Consider the following 16636-nt stretch of genomic DNA (forward strand, 5'->3'; position numbering starts at 1 on the left):
GAGGAGGAGGATGCACAGGAGCTGTACACTGTGGGGGCAACTCTGACTGACATAGGGCCCGCAATCCTCGGTGTGGGGAGGATGTGCTCCGTCCCAAGGTCCGACTGGGTCCCGGCTTCCACTATGTTTACCCAGTGTGCCGTCAGAGAGATGTACCGTCCCTGGCCACAAGCACTTGTCCACGTGTCCGTTGTCAGGTGGACTCTCCCAGTAACTGCGTTGTTGAGGGCACGGCAGATGCTTTGGGACACGTGCTTGTGTAGTGCGGGGATGGCACACCTGGCAAAATAGTGTCGGCTGGGGACCGAGTACCGAGGGACCGCCACCGCCATGAGATTGCGGAAGGATTCCGTCTCCACCAGCCTAAAAGGCAGCATTTCCAACGCAAGCAGTCGTGAAATGTGCGAATTTAGGACTGTGGCCTGTGGGGCGTTAGCTGCGAATTTCCGCTTTCGTTCAAAGGTCTGGGATATGGACAATTGAACGCTGCGGTGGGACGTGGACGTGGACGTTGATGCTGTTTCTTGAGAAACTGCAATAACAAGTGAAGACTGAGAGAAGGGGGCATCTTTACATGCAGTATGGACAGGGGATTGCCTTGCACACACAACAGGGGGTTCTATTGCACGCACAACAGTGGAAGAAGAAGTGGTGACACCCGCTGACACTGGTTGTGGACCCTGGGTTTCGCCCCACAAAGTCTGGTGCTTTGCTGCCATGTGCCTGATCATGCTGGTGGTGGTCAAGCTGGTAGTTTTGTCACCCCTGCTGATGCTGGCATGGCAGGTGGAACATATGGCCTTTTTGGGGCTATCAGCAGAGTCTTTAAAAAAATTCCAGACTCTGGAAGACCTACCGATTGTACTGGCAACGTCCCTCGTGTTGGTGTTACGGAGAACGGTTGCCTGCCTTCTGTCTGCGGCCACCACACTGCTTCTTCCTGCTTGTTGGGGTACTCTGCCTCCCTCCCCCTGTGTGCTGCTGGCCTCACTCCTCATTGGGTCAGTTACTAGATCATCCACCACCTCCTCCTCTTCCACTTGCGCACCCCGATCCTCCTCCTCACTTCCTGGCAATTGTGTCTCGTCATCGTCCACCTCTTGTGACAGATTGCCAACGTCGACTTCGTGTGGCCGTGGTTGTTCAAATATTTGGGCATCGCAACATGGGATCTCCTCTTCCACCACTTCAAGCGTATCAGGCGAGGGGCCCAAATATGGAAATGGACCAGTGAACAGCTCTTCAGAGTGTCCAAGTGTGGGATCAGTTGCTGTCTGACGACACTTGGCATGGTGGGAGGAAGGAGCATCAGGGTGAGGAGGAGTATGCGGTCGAGACTCACGGCTACTAAGAGTTGACCGTGTGGAAGACAGACCAGAGGTGGTGGTGCCCAGGTAACTGGAAGTATTATCTGCTATTCAATTAATAACCTGTTCACACTGATCAGTTCTCAATACTGGTGTTGTTCTGTGCTTCCCTAGTAATTCGGTCAAGAAGTGGGAGCGAGAAGATGTGGCTGTTGGTTGTGGCACATTTTCACCTTGGCCACGGCCCCGTCCTCTGCACGAACCATCACCAGAACGTCCACTTCCACGTCCCTTGCCACGCGCCTTGCCCATTGTAAATGAAGTAAAATACCTTACACTTGCACTATCAATGGAAAAAGGGTAATAAAGAGTAGATTAGAACCGTGGAAGAGGAAAACCACATTTATTGTTTACTGGGGTATACCACACTTTTTTAAATAGAGATATTTGCGGCTGAACAGTGAGCGACACACTCAAACTGTTTTTTTTTTAGATACCAAAGGCCCAAAACTGGATAGTACAGCGATTTGACCCGTGGAACTGCGAAACCACACTGGGATGTCGGGCCTACACAAGACTATTTTCAACAGATATATTTTTGTGTCACAACAGTCAGGAGACACTACTGTTTTTCTTTACGGAAAAAACTACCAAAAGCTGAATAATAGAGATTTTTTACCGTGGGATGGCAAAACCACAGTTATTGTTTACTGGGGTATACCACACTTTTTTAAATAGAGATATTTGCGGCTGAACAGTGAGCGACACACTCAAACTGCTTTTTTTTTTAGATACCAAAGGCCCAAAACTGGATAGTACAGCGATTTGACCCGTGGAACTGCGAAACCACACTGGGATGTCGGGCCTACACAAGGCTATTTTCAACAGATATATTTTTGTGTCACAACAGTCAGGAGACACTACTGTTTTTCTTTACGGAAAATATACCAAAACCTGAATAATAGAGATTTTTTACCGTGGGATGGCAAAACCACAGTTATTGTTTACTGGGGTATACCACACTTTTTTAAATAGAGATATTTGCGGCTGAACAGTGAGCGACACACTCAAACTGCTTTTTTTTTAGATACCAAAGGCCCAAAACTGGATAGTACAGCGATTTGACCCATGGAACTGCGAAACCACACTGGGATGTCGGGCCTACACAAGACTATTTTCAGCAGATATATTTTTGTGTCAAAACAGTCAGGAGACACTACTGTTTTTCTTTACGGAAAATATACCAAAACCTGAATAATAGAGATTTTTTACCGTGGGATGGCAAAACCACAGTTATTGTTTACTGGGGTATACCAGACTTTTTTAAATATATAGATTTGCGGCTGAACAGTGAGCGACACACTCAAACTGTTTTTTTTTTTTAGATACAAATGGCCCAAAATGGATAATACAGAGGTTTGAACCGTGGAAGTGCAAAACAACACTTCTGTTTCTCTAGCCTACACCAGACTATTTTCAACAGTTATATTTGTGTCTGAAAAATCCGAGACACGCTTTTTTTTTGGGTGGGGGGGACACACCAAAAGGTTAATAAGACGGGTATTTGTACAGTGTGAAGGAGGGAAAAAAAAGGAGGATTTAGATGAAAAAAAAAGGATTTTTCCTGGCCCCCGAAACCTGGTGCTAAGTCCAGCAATTTCAGCAACAGGAGCACACAGGACTGTAATGCAGCATTTGCTAGTATAACCACTGTCTCCTATACAGCCTGCCTGCCTGGTATCTGGGATGGATATTAGTCCTGAAAAGGAGTGTTTGTTTGTTCTGGCAGCCTTTACAGACCCGACACTAACTATTTCGCAGTTTATATCTCTCCCTAAATCAGCAGCGCTGTCCCTACACTGTCTAATCCGGAGCGACTGTGTCGAAGATGGCGGCGCCCGGTTTTAAATACTCGAGGTGACGCTGTGCGGCCAGCCAATCACTGTAATGCCCACAACCAACATGGCTGCAGCATTACAGTGACTGGCTGGCAATCCCTGCATGTTCATTGGCTCTGTAAAGAGCGCCAAACATGCAGGGCGGAGACCCGAGCTCCTGCCTGAGTAACCCGGAAATGCTCGGTGCTCGCCGAACATCCCGAGTAGCGTGATGCTCGGGCGAGTACCGAGCAGTGTCGAGCATGTACGCTCAACACTAATAAAGAACAAAATGTCATCATACGCTGTATAGATTGGCATTAAGAATGACATAGTAAATCCAATAGATTTCTTTTTGAACCTACCTATTAGCAATTCAATGTTCACTGCCCTCCTTGACAACTCTTTGACTCTTCTATGTTCCTGTGGCTTACTGGGTTAAGGCCCCTTGTAAGTAGTGTTGGGCATTCCGATACTGAAATATCGGGTATCGACCGATATTCGCGGTATCGGAGTTCCGATACTTTTAGAATATCGAATACCGGAATCGGAAGTTCCCATAATGACTGCGCTCTGCAGTGTCTCTGAAGGATGACAAGCTGGATGGCAGCGCTCAGCTTACTGTACTTGTCATTTAGTGTTAAAGGATTTATTAAAAAAAATAATAGTGTTTTCATGCACCGTCTCCCCTTTCGCAACCTTGGGTTTTGTCGTTTTTGCTTTTTCGTTTTTTGCTCCCCTTGTTCCCAGAGCCATAGCGTTTTTATTTTTTGGACAATATGGCCGTGTGAGGGCTTATTTTTTGCGGGGCAAGGTGTACTTTTGAACGCCATTACTAGTTTTACCATATCGTGTACGGGAAAACGGGAAAAAAATTCCAAGTGCCGTAAAATTGCAAAAAAAGTGCAATACCACAGTTGTTTTTTATTTATTTTTTTTACCACGCTCACCGAATGCTAAAACTGACCTGCCATTCTTATTCTCCAGGTCATTATGAGTTTGTAGACACCAAACATGTATAGGTTATTTTATATTTAAGTGGTGAAAAAAAATTCCAAAATTTGGTAATTTTTTTTTTTTAAAAATAAAGCCATTTTCCGAGATCTGTAGCGTCTTCATTTTTCATGATCTGGGGCTGGGTGAGGGCTTATTTTTTGCGCGCCGGGCTGACGTTTTCATTGATAACATTTTGGGGTAGATCCGATGTTTTGATCGCCCGTTATTGCAATTTTGCAGCGACCAAAAAACGTAATTCTGGCGTTTAGAATTTTTTTCATGTTACACCGTTTACCGATCGGATTAATTCTTTTTTTATATTGATAGATGGGGGATTCTGAACACGGCGATACCAAATATGTCTATGTAGTTTTTTTTTTTATATTTTATTTTGAATGGGGTGAAAGGGGGGTAATTTAAACTTTTATATTTTTTTTATTTTTTTTATATTTTTAAAAACGTTTTTTTTTTCACTTACTGCATGCTTCAATAGTCTCCATAGGAGACTAGAAGCAGCAGTTGTCTGATCGGCTCTGCTACATACAGGGGACCAGCAGATCCCATGCATGCAGCAGAAATGGTCCTGTGCTATGAGCGCCGACCACTAGGTGGCGCTCATAGCGACCAGATCATGACAACCACAGGCGTCTGCTGCAGACCCTGGGTTGTCATGCCCACCCATCGGTGACCCGCGATCACGTGACGGGGTCGCCGATGGGCGGGGCTTATGACGCGCAACCCGGAAGCCCGCGTTAAATGCCGCTGTCGGAGATTGACAGCGGCATTTAACATGTTAACAGCCGTGGGTGGATCGCTATTCCACCCGCGGCTGTTGCGGGCACATGTCAGCTGTAAGAATCAGCTGACATGTGCTCGGTTCAGTGAGGGCTCAGCGCAGCAGCCCTCACTGAACGGGGGGTACGCAAATGTGCGTACTAATACGGCATGGGCTGTAAAGGGGTTAAAAAAGCCGGCCGGCAATTCAGCATCGGTACCCGACAATTTAGAATAGAAAGAATAGAGCATTACACATAGATTAGATAGATAGAAACATGTCAGTCACATATATAAGAAATACAGTGATAGTGTTGATTACTGTACTTGTCATTTAGTGTTAAAATAAAGGATTTATTAAAAAAAAAAAATTTGGCGTGGGGTTCCCCGTAATTTTAGTCTCTAGCGGAGGTTAAGCAGATGGCTGGGGCAGATATTTGAAGCCTGGGAAGGGGGTAATACCCACGGAGCTTCCCAGGCAACTAATATCAGCCCCCAGCTGAATATCTAGCCTTTACTAGCTATTAAAATGGGGGACCCCCAAAAAAATGACGTGGGGTCCCCCCTATTTTAATAGCTAGCAAAGGCTAGGCAGACACTGGGGGCTGATATTAATAGCCCAGGAAGGGTGCCATGAATATTGGCCCCCTCCAAGGCTAGAAACACCAGCTGTCAGCCGCCCCAGAAATGGCGCATCCATAGGATGTGCCAATTCTGGCACTTAGCCTCGCTCTTCCCACTGCCCTGTAGCGGTGGCAGTGGGGTAATAGGGCTGGGGTTGATGTCAGCTTATAATGCCAGCTGACATCAAGCCCAGGTTAGTAATCAAGAGGCGTCTATAAGACACCCCCATTACTAACCCCATAGTCAAAGTTAAAAAAAACCCACAAACACCCAGAATAAAGTCCTTTAATTGAAATAAACACACAATTCTTTATTGTTCTAAATTAAACCATACTTACCATCACGCCCATTCCAGCTGAAGCCAATGTCTTCTGCAATAAAAGTAAAATAATAAACCAACATCATCCTTACCTTTCCATGGTTCCCACCACGGCTCCAGCTCTGCTACATTCACATGACAGGCTGGATCGCAGCCGAAAGCTGCCATCCAGCTTGCCATGCCGCAGACACTGAGAAGCGCAGGCATGCTTGCGCTCCTCCTTTCCATGGTTCCCACGACGGCTCCAGCTCTGCTACATTGACATGACAGGCTGGATCGTAGCCGAAAGCTGCCATCCAGCTTGCCATGCCGCAGACACTGAGAAGCACAGGCATGCTTGCGCTCTGCAGTGTCTGGCTGTGACGGCATCCAGATGAGCCGAGGTCATGTCCAATGAACTCAGCTCACCTCATGCACGTCACTGACAGTGTGGGAGAATTCTCCTGCGTTCAGCGCTTCAGCAGGAGAATTCTCCCACGCTGGGATGGCATTGAGATGACAGGCTGGATCGCAGCTGAGCGCTGCCATCCAGCATGCCATCCTTCATAGACACTGCAGAGCGCAGGCATGCTAGCGCTCTGCAGTGTCTCCATCGCCAGACTGAAGCCACACCAAGGCCAGACCATCGCCAGATATCCCAATGCTGTTTTGCTTATCTAGACACCTGCGTGTGTCAAGTGTATTTTCCCTGCCTGCATTCTGAACTGTTCTGCCACATACCTCTGAATAAACTTCATTCTCTGCTTTGAAGAATTATCGACACTGTTTTCCAAGGCTCTTTCAGCTCCTAGTAAGGACTTTCTTACAATTGGCACAGCCAGCCAAGAGGAGCGGCTCAGTGGAGCTGCCTTCAGAAGAACCAAAAGGAGAGGATTGTAGATGAGGAGCTAGAGACTGGAAGGGCAGAAAAGGCGTGGCGCCACGTGTAAATCGCTCAAAGTAAGCCAGCCGGATAGAGGACATCTCGTGGAGCGCTTCAAGCCTGCCCGATTTTATAAGAAAACTATAAAAGCGAACAACTATAAAAATATATGTGCAACCAAGAAGAAACCTCTATGTGAGTTATTTACAGGGACGTGAAGAAGACGTTGTGAACCCGGTAGCATTGAGGCTTTAAAAGGCGGAGGGAGACGCCTGGCAAGCGTAGCGAGAGAGGCTTGGAACGCGGCCACACCTCTTTTGGTCGACTCAAGCCGGCAAAGGGTCTTCCAGACAGAGAGGTGTGAGTATCTAACTTTTGCTTAAATTGCACTTGTTAATACCAGAACAGAGAAAACACGTCCTTGTAGTCCTCCAGTATGGAGTGGTTACAGAAAGCAGGCAGATAAGCAAACGGGCACACCCTAGCTGGAGGGGGTTAATGTTAAATCCACTTGGCTAAATTTTTTGCAGTGGTTAACAAAACAAAGCAGGGAACTAGATGAAAAAGGGGTGTTAGGAAAAGATAGCCAAACAGTGGCTTTGTGTAAGAGAGTTATTGCTTTCTTCAGTCCATTGATAGATTTCCTGCAAGACAGCATGTTAATGTGATCACCCAGGGAGGGGCAGTGTTCAGAGAGAGAGTAGAAAAGCTGGATGAAACTCTAAAGCTAGCAGAGATAGTAGAAAGATGGGTATGAATACTGGGCTTTACAAATAGTCATTGATGAGATGGGAGGGGTAGCAGAGATTGACAGGAATAAGATTGAGGACAGGAGACATAGAATAGAATAGAATAGAATAGAATAGAGAAACAGAATGTGGTGATGAGACATCTTGAAAGCATTGAGGAACAGTTTAGAAAAGAGTTCATGTAATTTTTTTTAGAAAATACCCTTAGAGGGAGCTTTCAAGTCAGGAGTCTTGCAGAATGCGGAATCTATTGATGATATTGTAAAGACTTTGTTAACCAGTGATCACCTTATCCTGCTGTGAATGATCCTAGGCAATATCAGCAGTATAGGGGTCTTCAAATGGTTAACCCTGTCTCTCAGGAGCCTTCTGCTCTTGCTTTCTCTCCAGCAGCCCCCAGTTGTCCAGCACGGAGATCAATGTTATTCATGGAGGAACCACCCCTCCTCATCTCCATGCTCTTTTAATGAAGGAGCTGTGGGATCATGAGGACTGGTTTCTTGCTGAAGATCTTTTTGGGGTGGAGGTGGGAGCTGCAGGATCGAAAACTTTCTCAGATGAGGATGATGGATTTTTCGGGCTTCCCACTGCAGGTAACACCGACTGATAATGTGCTGCCCCTGTTCCCCTTGCCTTCCTTGTCCCTTTTTCCCTGGGCAATGATGGAAGACCTTATGTCAGGGGGAGAATAGAGCGACTGCTGTGGGAAGACATCCTCATCGATACAGGAGCCTCAGTTTCAGTAACAGGACACAAATTGCAGTCACCCCCTGGACTGCCTGAAACTACCACTTTGGTAGGATTTGAGGGCTTCTGTATTCAAGCAGTAAAAAGTCGTCCAGTGAACCTGAGATTTCAGGATGCAGGGAGATCGAAGAAAAGGGGTCTTCGATGCACTTTTTGGGTAAATCCACAATTATGGTCCACTATTCTGGGTACCAATGTTTTGGGACCAATGGGAATTGTTGTTGATTTATGTAACAAAGTTCTGTGGTGGAACAAAGAACCAAATATTTGTTCTGTAACTGTGCCTGTGGAGGAGGAGTTGGAGAGTCACAAATTACCCATTGCCAGTCTAAGTTCATGTACTGATGAAAATGATGAAAATGTTGATAATGATGTTCTTAAAAATGAATTGAAACAAAGGTTCCCTGAATTATGAATCTCAAAGAAAACTGATTATGTGTTAATGCAAACTCAAGTTAAAATTGATAATGAAGAGCTACCACCTGTCCAGCATCAGCACCAAATTCCTGAGGATGCAATGCCTTACATAAGGGTTGCATTCAGTGAATTAGAAAAACAAGGTTTTGTTGTAAAAGGTAATTCGCCATGTAACAAGTCCAATTTTACTTGTAAAAAAAAAAAAAAGGAAGATGGTAGCTTTCGAATGGTTGTAGACTTGAAATTTGTAAATAAGTACACTCCCTCAGCAGCCCACCTTGTTGCATCTGTCCCTGAAGTTATGTCACAGCTGAGGAGTGATTGTAAAGTGTTTTCTTGTTTGGACATTGCAAATGGCTTTTTCTCAGTACCCCTAACACCTGAATCTCCCTTCCACTTTGCATTCATGTTTGAGAATGTGCAGTACTTGTTCACGCGGTTGCCCATGGGAGTCCACAGTTCCCCTGTGTATTTCCATCAGGCATTGGCTCAGGTTTTAGAACCCCTTGGTTAAGGAGACAAAGTCTTACAATATGTTGATAATTTGTTAATTCAAACTGTTGATGAATATGAACACAAAGAGACCCTTGAAACTTGACGCGGGACTCAAAGTGAGCCTGACAAAGTACAATTGATGAAGTCAGAGGTTATATTTTTTGGTGTGTCAGTTTCAGCAGAAGATAAAAAAAAAAAATGCATGACAGGGTTAATGATATTGAACCTATTCTCATATCAACTAATATTATTGAGCTTAGAAAATTTTGGGGTCTTATTCATTTTTCCAGAGAATTTGACTTTGCTCATCTGGCTAAACCATTGTATGATTTGTTAAAAGAAGTTGATAACGATCACGCCCCTGTCATTGTAGAGGGAGAAGCCTTACAGGCTTTTGAAGGTATGAAGCAAGCCCTTACGGCAGCTACTGCGTTAATCAGCCCTGACTCTTTCCAGCCCTTTTACATTCAAGCCCACACCGGAGATGTATCTATCTCCTCAGTGCTTTTACAAAAATGGCCCAAAGATAGTCCTGAAGTGTCCAGTCAATTGTATGACCTGGGTTACTCTCCAGGTTGCTCACCCCGTGGAGAAAAGGTTTTACTCCGTGCATGAAGCACTTACTGCGTCACTGGACAATGAATCAAGTAAGACACATAGTGGAATTTGCTCCGTTAATTCTACAAACCCCACGTCAGTCTAAAAACTGTTGAAAGGAAAAGCCTTGGGGTAAATTCACAGAGAATGGCTCAATGGACAATTGACTTTGAGACCAGAGACTTACAAGTTGAAGTGGGTGAAAAATATCATTTAGCCCAGATGATGCAGTATGCAGGAAATTGTCACGATTGTCAAGTTGAACAGGCTAATGTCACTCCCTCCCCCTTTTGAGCAGACTTTCAGTTGGGCGTCCCTTGTGCCTGTATTGACGGAGCTTGATACTGGTATAATGGATGCTACGCCACAGGTTATGCTGTATGGTTTCCCGATAAACAGTATTTGCTGCAGTACAGACTCCCCGGTCACTTTTGTGCCCAAAGAGCTGAATTAGAAGCAGCTCTACAAGTTATTCTAGTGTTCACCGAACCTATGAATATTTTCAGTGACAGTGCCTATGTTTCCTCCCTCACTTTGTATCTAAATGTTACGGCCCTGAGGAGGATGGTTGATTCACAGAACAAGCCCTTACAACATGCAGAGATTCTCAGACAAATTGCGCAGTGGAGCAAAGAATTCCCAAATTTATGGTCCCTTTTGTAAAATCAAAGGTCACCAAAAACTAACTCCTGACCCCCACACCCTTGGCAATGCATATGTAGAACAAGCAGCCGAGGAAGCCGCCCTTACAGGTGAGGAAAATACCTTCATTAAGTGCTGCTGTTACTAAAAAGCCTCAAGATCCCCCTCCCTTCTTTTTTCTCCTTGTCAGGACCTTATACAGGCGCAGGAGAAGGATGGAGACTCATCCTTGTTTAATTCCCTCGAGTCTCTGTCCATGGAAAAAGGGGAGTGTCTGTACTACAAAAGGGTTAATGACAAGCTTGTGCCTTAAATACCAACGACAATGATCAAGCCCCTGATTAAATGTAATCATTCAGGACCAGAGGCTTTGATAGAGCTTGTACAACACAAAATGTGGCATCCCTACCTGAGAGCTTTGTGTCATGAGATACATGATGAATGCCTTATCTGTTTAAAGAATAATCCCAAAGGAAAAAACAAGCCCCATCTCCGAAGAATACAAGTAGCAGAGGGTCCTTGGCAGTCTATTCAAATTGATTTTATTGGTCCGTTCCCTCCAGCAAAAGGAGGTTTTACATATGCCCTTGTGTTAGTCAACGTCTTTTCTAAATGGTTAGAGGCACTTCCAGCCACAAACAATACTGCCCTGACTACAGCTTGACTTTTGAGGAAAAATGTCTTCTCACATTGGGGTTTCCCTAAAATAATTGAAAGTGTAATTGGCCCCATGGGTTTAAGAGTGAGCAGGGTTAACAAATCAAGGTACAAAGGTGTTAAATTGTTCATATTGATCCGTGTAGACTTTTAATTGGCTTACTGAGATTTCTGGTAAGGATTGATACTCCACTTTTTTTTCTCCCCAGGTCAGTCGAAGATTTTCATATTCGACTCCTGTGACCATGAACCTACCAGATGATCAGGAGAAGGTGTTTCACACTATACAGTGGGGATCTTATAGTGTGACAGGGGGAGAAGACCAGGAAAATCCGGAATCCAAAGAATAAGAAGAAAAAAGGAAGACACGGATCAAAAGACATAACTATTAGAGGACTTATTATCTTGAGACTAATACTGTAATGACTTTGTATTATTTTTTTTGCTTTTTTTAGGGAATTTTGCCGCTCCAGACACTAGTTTATAAAATGATGAATTACCGTAATAATCATGTTTATAATAATTCACCTTTGCATATTACATCAATGTAAGGTTGTACTCTGGAAAGAGTACAAGAGGGGGACTTGTAAGAGAATGAGAAGTCCTAATATTCTGAGCAGCCATGTTAAACCTAGCAGCCATCTTGTTCAGAAGTTCGAGTAAAGAGTTTTGCAGCTAATGAGATGCATGTCCTACACATGTCCTAATCACAATGAAGCGTTAAAATGATGTCACTGCCATTAGCAGGTATAGTGGTATACACAAAGGTTAATAGCAGCAGCTGCAGGTCAATGTGAGAGTAAATAAGTGGTGTTATAGGGTACTAAATAATGTTATTGTAATTGTGGTATAGAAATTAGGACAATATAGTTGTCAATATGTCATTTCTTAAGTAAGGACATGGTGATTTATGGATTTAATGGAGTTTGGTAAAAATACTCATGAATATTGTCATTTTGCATTATCACATTGTTGTTCTAAAATGCACGTCCTCCCTGCAGTATGATGTTATCATGTATACGCCTTTTGCCGCAATATGTAGTTCCTTTGTTTAAGCTATGCATAAAAAGGCTCTGATACTGTTGTTCGGGGTCATTCCACCGCAATGCTATCGCCAGTCTACAGGCGGTCCACCGCCAAGGCCACACCATTGCCAGACTGAAGCCACACCATGGCCAGACCATCGACAGATATCCCAATGCTGTTTTGCTTATCTAGACACCTGTGAGTGTCAAGTGTATTTTCCCTGCCTGCATTCTGAACTGTTCTGCCGCGTACCTCTGAATAAACTTCATTCTCTGCTTTGAAGAATTATCTACACTGTTTTCCAAGGCTCTTTCAGCTCCTAGTAAGGACTTTCTTACACCCCTCTCTTATAAACAGGAGATCATGAGTTCAAATCTACAGAGTAACTTTGGATACGCTGTATAGATTGACATTAAGAATGACATAGTAAATCCAATGTATGTCTTTTTGAACTTACCTATCAGCGATTCAATGTTCAATGAACTTCTTGACAGCACTTTGTATCTGTGATGTTCTGGTGGCCTAGTGGGTTAATTGTAAATAGGAGGTCATGAGTTCTAATCCACACAGTGATTTTTTTCATTTTCTCACAATGAAATTTCCATTAACTTCGATCTTGAGTTGAATTGTGAGATATAAAATCTGTATTAATTGTTCATAACGAACAAAATGTCATCATACGTTGTATAGATTGGTATTAAGAATGACATTGTAAATCCAATGGATTCCTTTTTGAACTTACCTATTAGCGATTCAATGTACACTGCCCTTCTTGACAGCCTTTAGCATCTAGAATGTTCCAGTGGCTTGCTGGGTTAATGCCTCTGTCTTATAAACAGGATGTCATGAGTTCAAATCTGCAGAGTAACTTCTTCCATTTTCTCACAGTAAAGCTTTCTATCAAGCCAATGGATCCAGTAGATTTCTTTTTGAACTTACCTATTAGCGATTCAATGCTCACTGCCCTTCTTGACAACAATTGTCATCTAAGATGTTCCAGTGGCTTACTGGGTTAATGTTTCTGTCTTATAAACAGGGGGTCATGAGTTTGAATCCACTGAGTGATTTTTTCCATTTTCTCACAATAAAGCATTTTATCCAGCCAATGGAAATTTCCATTAACTTTGGGCTTCAGATAGTGCAATTGTTAGATATAGAATCTGTATTAATTGTTCATAAAGAGCAAAATGTCATAATATGCTGTATAGATTGACATTAAGAATGACATAGTAAATCCAATGGATTTCTTTTTGAACTTACCTGTTAGCGATTCAATGTTCACTGCCCTTCTTGACAACCTTTTGCACCAGTCATGTTCCAGTGGCTTAGTGGGTAAATGTCCCTGTCTTATTAACAGGAGGTCATGAGTACAAAGCCACAGAGTGACCTTTTTCCATTTTCTCACAATAAAGCTTTTTATCCAGCCAATGGAAATTTCCATTAACTCCGGGATTGAGAAAGTGCAATTGTGAGATAAAAAATCTGTATTAATTGTTCATAAAAAATAAAATGTCATCATACGCTGTTTAAATCGGCATTAAGAATGACATAGTAAATCCAATGGATTTCTTTTTCAACTTACCTATTAGCAATTCAATGTTCACTGCCCATCTTGACAACCTTTTGAACCTGTGATGTTTCAGTGGCTTACTGGGTTACTGTCCCTGTCTTATAAACAGGAGTTAATAAGTTTGAATCCACAGAGTGACATTTTACATTTTCTCACAATAAAGCTTTCTATCCAGCCAATAAAAATTTCCATTAACTCTGGGATTGAGAAAGTGCAATTGTGAGATAAAGAATCTGTATTAATTGTTCATAAAGAACAAAATGTCATCATACACTGTATAGATTGGCATTAAGAATTACATACTAAATCCAATGGATTTCTTTTTGATCTTACCTATTGGCGTTTCAATGTTCACTGAACTTCTTGACTGCACTTTGTATTTGTGATGTTCTGGTGTATTATTGGGTTAATGTGCTTTTATCATAAATAGGGGTCATGAGTTCTAATCCACAAGCTGACTTTATCCATTTTCTCACAATAAAGATTTCTATTCAGCCAATGAAAATTTCCATTAACTTCGGGCTTGAGATAGCGCAATTGTTAGATATAGAATCTGTATTAATTTTTCATAAAGAACAAAATGTCATCATACGCTGTATAGATTGGCATTATGAATGACATAGTAAATCCAATAGATTTCTTTTTGAATTTACCTATTAGCAATTCAATGTTCATTGAACTTCTTGAGAGCTCTTTGTTTCTGTGATTTTCTGATGGCTTATTGGGTTAATGCGCCTTTATTGTGAATAGGAGGTCATGAGTTATCATCCACACAATGAATTTAACCATGTTCTCACAATAAAGCTTTCTCTCCACCCAATGGAAATTTCCATAAACTTCAGGCTTGAGATAGTGCATTTGTGTTATAAAAAATCTGTATTATTTGTTCATAAAGAACAAAATGTCTTCATGCGCTGTATAGATTGGCATTAAGAATGACATAGTAAATCCAATGGATTTCTTTTTGAACTTACCTGTTAGCGATTCAATGTTCACTGCCCTTCTTGACAACCTTTTGCACCAGTCATGTTCCAGTGGCTTAGTGGGTTAATGTTCCTGTCTTATAAACAGGAGGGCTTGAGTACGAATCCACACAGTGACTTTTTTTTCCACTTTCTCACAATAAAGCATTTTATCCTGCCAATTGAAATTTCCATTAACTTCCTGCTTGAGATAGTGCATTTGTGTTATAAAAAATCTGTATTAATTGTTCATAAAGAACAAAATGTCATCATACGCTGTTTAAATTGGCATTAAGAATGACATAGTAAATCCAATGGATTTCTTTTTCAACTTACCTATTAGTGATTCAATGTTTACTGCCCTTCTTGACAACCTTTTGCACCTGTGTTTTTCAGTGGCTTACTGGGTTAAAATTCCTGTCTTATAAACGGGGGGTTATGAGTTTGAATCTACAGAGTGCTTTTTTTTTCCATTTTCTCACAATAAAGCATTTTATCCAGCTAATGGAAATTTCCATTAACTCCGGGATTGAGAAAGTGCAATTGTGAGATAAAGAATCTGTATTAATCTAATACATAAAGCTGAATGTGTGTGTGTATGTATGTATGTATGTATGTATGTATGTGTATGTATGTATGTATGTATGTGTGTATGTCCGGGATTGGCAGCTGCACCGTCGCAGCTACAGCCACAAAATTTTGCACAGTCACACGTCTGGACCCCGAGAGCGTCATAGGCTATTTTGTGAGGCGAAATTTTGACCCCGCGCGTTCCAATTCACCAAACCATTTTGCCCCTATCTACATAATAAAAGTGTTGGAGGCAAATTGACAGCTGCCACATGTGAACAGGGGAGAATTAAAGAATGAGAGCGATGGCGCCAGAGAGTATATATCGTACAATTGCTAAGGTGGGGCCCCGACATGGGATACTCATACTCACCACACATGGGGATATGAACACACACACACAAAATGTGCCACACACTACCACGTGCTTGAACACATATACCACCCTCAGCACACACAAAACTCATCTCACAAAGATTTATCAGGCTGCCAATAGCAACCAATCACAGCTCAGCTTCTATTTTGCTACAGTTAATTAATCTGAGCTGTGATTGGTTAATATAGGCAACAAAGGACATTCTCAGTATAACAAAGCGTGTGTAAGGTAATAAGATGTCAGTTAGGGTGTGTTGGTGAAAAGGCTGATGTCAGTCACATTACTTCTATGTGAGAGGATATAGAAACTGGCAGTTACAGACTATTTTTACCACAATAATGCCTCATAAGAAAAGGAATTTCATGGCACAAATGTCAGCTGATGCGAAAAGAAAAGCTGCATTACGGGCCAATGAAAAATGTGAAGACCAAGAAACAAGGCTGACACACATGAGAACAGCAGCTGCTTCCTCAAGAGCCAATGAACTATCTGAGCAGAGGGAAGCGAAGCTTGCAGACAAGAGAACAAGAGCTGCTTCCTCAAGGGTCAATGAACTTTCTGAGGAGAGGGAAGCGAGGCTTGCAGACATGAAAACAAGAGCTGCTTCCTCAAGAGCCAATGAACTTTCTGAGGAGAGGAAAGCGAGGCTTGCAGACATGAAAACAAGGGCTGCTTCCTCAAGAGCCAATGAACTTTCTGAGGAGAGGGAAGCGAGGCTTGCAGACATGAAAGCAAGAGCTGCTTCCTCAAGGGCCAATGAACTTTCTGAGGAGAGGGAAGCGAGGCTTGCAGACATGAAAACGAGAGCTGCTTCCTCAAGGGCCAATGAACTTTCTGAGGAGAGGGAAGCGAGGCTTGCAGACATGAAAACAAGAGCTGCTTCCTCAAGAGCCAATGAACTTTCTGAGGAGAGGGAAGCGAGGCTTGCAGACATGAAAACAAGAGCTGCTTCCTCAACAGCCAATGAACTTTCTGAGGAGAGGGAAGCGAGGCTTGCAGACATGAAAACAAGAGCTGCTTCCTCAAGAGCCAATGAACTTTCTGAGGAGAGGGAAGCGAGGCTTGCAGA

At 42.9% G+C, this 16636-nt stretch overlaps 1 long non-coding RNA gene across 1 annotated transcript in view; it reads left to right on the forward strand.

The window, feature by feature from the left end:
* Positions 1–12212, forward strand: part of LOC141164400 (uncharacterized) — a 125241-nt gene extending 113029 nt beyond the window's left edge. Inside the window, exon 3 of the long non-coding RNA XR_012250900.1 lies at positions 11273–12212. This is a non-coding gene — a long non-coding RNA (uncharacterized lncRNA). The remainder of the gene's footprint in view (positions 1–11272) is intronic.
* Positions 12213–16636: the final 4424 nt, after the last annotated feature.

The sequence above is a fragment of the Phyllobates terribilis genome, unplaced genomic scaffold (genome assembly GCF_046119375.1).
Source record: "Phyllobates terribilis strain yellow unplaced genomic scaffold, ASM4611937v1 Scaffold_10__3_contigs__length_209671492, whole genome shotgun sequence".
NCBI lineage: Eukaryota > Metazoa > Chordata > Amphibia > Anura > Dendrobatidae > Phyllobates > Phyllobates terribilis.